The sequence below is a fragment of the Macaca nemestrina genome, unplaced genomic scaffold (assembly GCF_043159975.1).
Source record: "Macaca nemestrina isolate mMacNem1 unplaced genomic scaffold, mMacNem.hap1 Scaffold_165, whole genome shotgun sequence".
NCBI lineage: Eukaryota > Metazoa > Chordata > Mammalia > Primates > Cercopithecidae > Macaca > Macaca nemestrina.
The window spans coordinates 42,293-49,600 of NW_027257648.1; positions in this window are offsets into that span (position 1 = coordinate 42,293).

Genomic DNA, 7,308 nt, shown 5'->3' on the forward strand with positions numbered 1-7,308 from the left:
GGGAGGTGGAGGTAGCAGTGAGCCAAGATCATGCCACAGCACTTCAGCCTGGGTGACAGAGTGAGACTCCATCTCAAAACAAAAAACAAAAAACAAGACCCTTATACAAATTACCCTTGGAACTTTTATTTAGAATTTAAGGTTATTTGGGGTTTAGTGTCATGTAAACAAAATTCTCCAATTGCTAGGGTCCTCTTGGGGTGCTGCATTCCTGTAAGACATGATCATGCCAGAAAAACAGACCCTTCTCCACCTAGGAACTCAAATGCCAAGGGTGATGCCAGATCAACTTTCATTACTGAGTCATATATTCCTAAATTCAGTGTATCATAGAAAAACAGACATACCCTTAACAGTTTAACCTGACAAGTTCTGAAATACTTCCGTTGCAATAAAAGTTGTGAAAAGGCTATCTTGCTAGAGATCTCTGACTCAGAGAAGAAAGTGAAGGCTGGGCACGGTGGCTCATGCCTGTAATCCCAGCACTTTGGGAGGCGGAGGCAGGTGGATTACTTGATGTCAGGAGTTCGAGAGAAACCTGGGAAACATGGTGAAACCCTGTCGCTACCAAAAATAAAAAAATTAGCTGGGCATGGTGGTGGGTGCCTATAACCCCAGCTACTCAGGACGCTGAGGCAAGAGAACGGCTTGAACCCTAACCCGAACACGAACCCTAACCCTAAACCTAACCCAAAACAGAACCCGAACCCTAACTCGAATCTTAATCCTAACATGGAACCAAACCCTAACCCTAACCCAACCCCAACCCTAACCCCTAACCCGACCCCGACTCCGAAACTGACCCTGACCCTAACCCCTAACCTCTAACCCTCTAACCCTCACCCTCACCCTCGCCCTCGCCCTAGCCCTAAAACCCTAACCCTAAAATCCTAACCCTAACCCTTGGGTGGAGAGAACCTCTGCGCGCAGGATTCAGAGGGGATTTCGGTTTCCCGTTTTCCACACTGAACCATTCTAAGTAGTCTCTGACCTTCGTTATTCAGGGCTAGAAACAGAAAGTATTTTATTCACTGTGGATGCGGCCCCGAGTTGTCCCAAAGCGAGGCGGTGCCGCCAACGTCTGTGCTGAGCACAACGCAGCTCCGCCCTCGCGGTGCCCCCACGCCAGGGTCTGGGCAGGGTAGAACGCTGTTCTGTCTTCACGGTACCCCCGAGGTCTGTGCAGAGGAGAACACAGCTCCGCCCTCGCGATGCTCTCAGTGTCTGGGCTGAGGAGAATTCAGCTCCGCCCTCACAAACGTACAGCACCGGCGCTGGCGCAGAGTCGCACGCCAGGCGCGGGCGCAGGCCGACGCAGGCGCAGAGTCAGAGGCAGGCAAGGCGCAGGCACAGAGTCGCACGCCAGGCGCGGCGCAGGCTGGCGCAGGCGCAGAGTCGCAGGCTGGCGCGGCGCAGGCCCAGAGTCGCGCGCCAGGCGCGGCGCAGGCCGGCGCAGAGTCGCAGGCCAGCGCGGCGCAAGGGCAGAGTCGCACGCCTGCGCGGTGTGGGGGTGGGGGGAGGGTCGCGGCGCAGGCGCAGAGACGCATGCTGCGAGGGGAGCGGCGGAGACGGGCGAAACATCAGTAATCTGAAAAGCCGGGCTCCGGTGACCTCTGCTTGCAGCCGCGCACTACAGGGCCCCCTTACTCACAGTGCTGTGCCAGTGCGCCCCTTGCTGGCGACTACAGCAACTGCAGGGCCCTCTTTCTTGCAGTGGTGGCCAGCGCCCCCTGCTGGCGCCGGGGCACTGCAGGGCCCTCTTGCTCGCAGTATAGTGATGGCACGCCACCTGCTGGCAGTTGGGGACGTTGCAGGGCTCTCTTGCTCACAGTGTAGTGGGAGCACTCCCGATGCTGGCAGCTAGGGACACTGCCCGGCCCTCTTGCTCCAAGTGAAGTGGCGGCTGGCTCCCCAGCTGCCAGCTGGGGACACTGCCGGGCCCTCTTGCTTGCCTTGTAGTGGGGGCACGCCCCCTTCTGGCCGCTGGGGGTACTACAGGATCCTCTTGCTCAGTGTGGTGGCAGCACGCCCCCTGCTGCCAACCAGGACGCTGCAGGGTCCTCTTGCTCATAGTGTGGTGTCCGTGCGCCACCTGCTGGCAGCTAAGTACACTGCAGGATCCACTTGCTCACAATGTAGTCGTCGTACGCCCCCTGCTGGCAGCTGGGGACGCTGCCGGGCCCTCTTGCTGGCAGTGTCGTCGCAGCACAACACCTGCAGGCAGATGGGGACTATGCAGGGCCCTCTTGCTCCAGGTGTGATGGCTGGCGCCCCCTACTGGCCACCTTCTGCACCACTTAACGTTGGAGCGCCAGTTATTAAGCGCCTTCAGTTCTGGAAATTCAAACTGAAACGGAGCTATTACTGGGGAGAGCTGATGTCCCGGTTCTTGTCTAACTTGGAAGAAGTATTTTCACCAAGAGGCAGTACAAAGATGGCAGATAACTTCACTGAAAAAAATACAGTGTGAAGAGCTTATTGTAGAAAAATAGGAAGGAGTAGGCTGATCGTGCAGGAAAGCAGCCTAAGAGTCCTGTGCAGGGAATTTTATTTTGGACTTCTTCACATTCCTGCCTCTGTCTCAAGTCTCCACCTGTTTTATTTGTCTGGATTTCCTGCTACTGCCTTGGGTCCCCAACTTGCCCCACTTAGGCTTGTGGGACCTCCTCACTGTTGGTTGAGGCACATGTGTGGTGATCAATCCGAACTCACTCTGGCACCAGGCTCCTTCCCGCCATCCCAGGCAGGCTGACAGCAGTCACATTTGCATCTACTGTGCCTATCTCTTTTGAATGTCCTTCTCTGCCCTAATCTGTACTTATGGTGCCAGGTTTCTTTTAAGAATGTCCCCTTTGTCCTTATCAGCATGTAGCCAGCAGTATTGTGACATTATTACTGCAGAGTGAATGATGACTGGGGCATCTTAAGAGGAGTTGTAGGGTGTTTCTTTATGCATAGGTACCTCTTCTCCCTCCAACCCACAATTGACAAGTGCCCATCCACTCCAGCATTAGAGATGCCACTAATATGTGAATTTTCGGTGGTCCCTCTAGGTGAGCCTTCCCAGACTTTCCCTATTCCAGGAGCTCCCCCTCCTGTTCATGTCTAGCTATCTATGTGCTCTAACAGAGCCCACTATCCTGTGTCTTTCCCAAAAATAGTGAGGGAAAGATTAATGGGAAACCATAGGAAATGATATGCATGTAGATGAAAACTTTACAACTTACACAAATAATCACTCAAAATCATCCTTATACTAAAAATGCAAAACTATACAATTTCTAGAAGAAACTATGGAAGAAAAGCTATGTGCCTTTGGATTTGGTAATGAATTTTAACAAATGACACAAAAGGTTTATATACACAGAAGAAATGACAATGTGGATTTGTTAATATTTAGTTTATACTCTGGGAAAGACCTTGTTAAGGGAACAAAAAGACAAGCCACATATTGAAAAAAAAATTTGCAAAATACAGATCTGAGAAAGAATTTGTATTCAAAATACATACAAAATTCTTAAAACTAAACAGTAAGTTAAACAGCCCAATTAAAAATGCACACAGATCTGGACACCTCACCAAAGACGATCTACAGATGGTAAGTAAACATACAAAAAGATGCTCAACATAGTAGATAACTGAAAACCACAATGAGATAGCACAGTTGGTCTGTATCTGTTAGAACTGCTAAACTCTAAAAAAATGACAAATTGCTGGAGGAAAAACAAGAACTCTTTTCATTGCTGGTAGAAGACAGTGTGTAAGACCAGAATATGCCACCCAAAAATATGTCCCTTTTGGCATAAGAATTATTCTGAGCTGATTACTTTGAAAAAATGCTAAAAAAGGAAGTTCTGAAAACAGAGAAGTTACCCTTGTGTAAGGAAAATTTACATCTATAAAGGAAATCCCCGTTTAAAAGATCTCTCTCTCTCTCTCTCTCTCAGCACTAACCAAGAAGAGGATAACTAAATCATTAAAAGAGTCTTATCAACAGAGAACGCATGGAGTTAAGTCTGTATAAGAAAACTTACCCTTGTCTACTGTGCTTTTGCTTGCTATGTCCCCACTACTGAGCCTCAAATCTTCTTTCTTTAAGTTGAAGATAGCATTTACACTTGAATTGAAAGCCACCTACTGGGGATTTACTCATTTTTCCCTAAGTATCTCCCATGTATCCATAAGGTATACATGTTTTTAAACTCATCTACTTTTTTCTCATTTTAATCTGTAATTTGTTACAGAGGGTCCCATCTAAGAATTCCGTAAAGGTAGAGAGAAAATTATTTTTCCTCCCCTATTACTACTTGGGCAGTTTTTCCCAAAGCTAAACAAGTCTCACCTTACAATCCAAAAATCATATTCGTAAGTATTTTGACCGCTACTTTGATATTATTTCCAAACAAAAGCTACCATGCAATTATGTACAGAAGCTCTATTCATAATGACCAAAGGAAAAAAAGGAATCAGAAAGTCTTACAACAGATGACTGTGTGGGAACCCACTCAGACATCAAGAGTTGTTATAGGGGCCAGGCACGGTGGCTCGCTCTTGTAATCCCAGCACTTTGGGAGGCTGAGGCAGGTGGATCACAAGGTCAGGAGATCAAGACCATACTGGCTAACACTGTGGAACCCTGTCTCTACTAAAAAAAATACAAAAAAAATTAGCTGGATGTAGTGGTGAGCAGCTGTAGCCCCAGTTACTCGGGAGGCTGAGGCAGGAGAATGGCATAAATCTGGGAGGCGGAGCTTGCAGTGAGCCAAGATCGCACCACTGCACTCCAGCCTGGGTGACAGAGAGAGACTACATCTCAAGGAAAAAAAAAAAAAACTTGTTTGTTTTATATTTAATAGTGATAACTCTGAAGACATAGTTGTTTTATTACACAAAAAATATTAAATTTATTTTATTTAAGTTTTTTTTTTTTTTTTTTTTTTTTTTGAGACGGAGTCTCACGCTGTTGCCCAGGCTGGAGTGCAGTGGCGCGATCTCGGCTCACTGCAAGCTCCGCCCCCCGGGTTCCCGCCATTCTCCTGCCTCAGCCTCCTGAGTAGCTGGGACTACAGGCGCCCGCCACCGCGCCCGGCTAATTTTTTTTTTTTTGTATTTTTTTTTTTTTTTTTTTTTTTTTTTAGTAGAGACGGGGTTTCACTGTGGTCTCGATCTCCTGACCTTGTGATCCGCCCGCCTCGGCCTCCCAAAGTGCTGGGATTACAGGCTTGAGCCACCGCGCCCGGCCTTTATTTTATTTAAGTTTTATCCAAATCACATTAACCTGAAAAACATTTGGATCAGTTCCTATATTTCTAGGAGTTTGGGAATATTTATTTATGAATGATTTTTTTTTCCAAGCCAAGTTAGAATAGAGCACTTTTAGAGGATTTTATAAATGAAATTTGCAATGCTATCCAGAGTTAAGAAAAATCAAATATACAAAACATACATTAATAGACATACAAACACAAATAGAGATCTCATAGCTTTCATCCTGAAATTTTAGCCACGAATCAGGCATAAATATTCTGATGGTTAATTTTAGATGTCTGCTTCATTGGATTAAGAGATACTAACATAGCTGGTAAAGCACAGTTTCTGGGCATAAGTGTGAGGGTGTTTCTGGAAGACACTGAGATAAGGAAGATCCACTCTGACCCAATGTGGATGGGCACTGATATGGTTTGACTGTGTCCCCACCCAGATCTCATCTTGAATTGTAGCTCCTATAATCCTTACATGTTGTGGGAGGGACCCACTGGGGGACGATTGAATCATGGTGGTGGTTACTGCCATGCTGTTCTTATGATCTGATGGTTTTATAAGGGGCTTTTCCCTTTTGACTTAGCACTTCTTGCTGCTGCCATGTGAAGAAAGACATCTTTGCTTCCCCTTCCATCATGATTGTGAGGCCCATCCAGCCATGTGGAACTGTCAGCCCATTAAACCTCTTTGTTCTTTATAAATTGCTCAGCCTCAGGTACTTCTTCATAGCAGTACAAAAATGGACTAATAAAGGCACCATCCAATTGCTTGAGAGCCCAGATAGAACAAAAAGGAAGAGGAAAGGTGAATTATCTCCTTCTGAAGCTGAAACATCCTTCTCTTGTCTTTGACATCAGAACTTCAGGGTCTCAGGCCTTTGGCCTCAGAATGAGAGTTACACCATTGGCTGAACTGATTCTGAGCCCTTTGGACATGGACTGAGCAATGCTACCAGCTTTCCTAGTTCCCCAACTTGGAGACAGCCTATTGTGGACTTTCTCAGCCTCAATAATTATGTGAACCAGTTTCCCTAATGAATCTTTTCTCATCTGTCTATCTACATAAATCCGACGGATTGTGCCTTTCTGGGGAACCCTGACTAATGTGATTATAATAATACAAAATTCACCAGCTTATATAGAGGACTTGGGTTTTGTCTTTACCCCATTTTATATTTGTATTATAACTGTGTTTCCGGAAAAAATGGAACAAGTTTTTATCTTCTTCATATGAGGGCTAAAGCTTTTTTCTCACCAATATTTTTGGAGATTTTTTACGATTTTCAAGATTTTTCTTTTGACCCTAACCCCTGAACCAAACCCTCACCCCTACTGCTAAACCCTAACCCTAACCCCTACCACTAAACCCTAACCCTAACCCTAAACCTAAACCCTAACCCTAAACCCTAACCCTAACTCTAGCCCTAAACTTAACAGAACCCCAACCCAAACCCTAAATCCAACCCCAAACCCAACCACAACCCTAATGCTAACACTAACCCAACCCCATCTCTAAAACCATAACCCTAAAATCCTAACAACCCTAAATCTAACAACCCTAACCCTAACAACACTAACAAACCTAATGTTAGCAACCCTAAACCTAACAACTGTAACCCTGACCCCTGACCGTAACCCTTTGTATAAATATCAAGTGATCTTGAATAGACAAAACACTCCTGAAAACGAAAAGCCCACTTAGTGGCTCACATTTCTCATTGTCAAATATTACTGCAAAGGAATAGTAATCAAGACAACATAATACTGGCATAAGGAGACAAATATAAATCAATGGAACTGAATGTCCAGTCCAGAAATAAAACTATACCTCTACAGCAAACTGAGTTTTGACACGAGCCAAGACCACTAAACTCAACAAACGCTGCTAGCATCTGACTACCTAGAGTCAGAGGTAACAAACTGTACACTTACCTCACCACACAGAAAAAGTAACTAAAAATGGTTCAAAGCCCTACATATAAGAGTTACAAATAGAAACTCTAGAAGAAAACAGGGATATATCTTCATGACCTTGGATTTGGCAAAG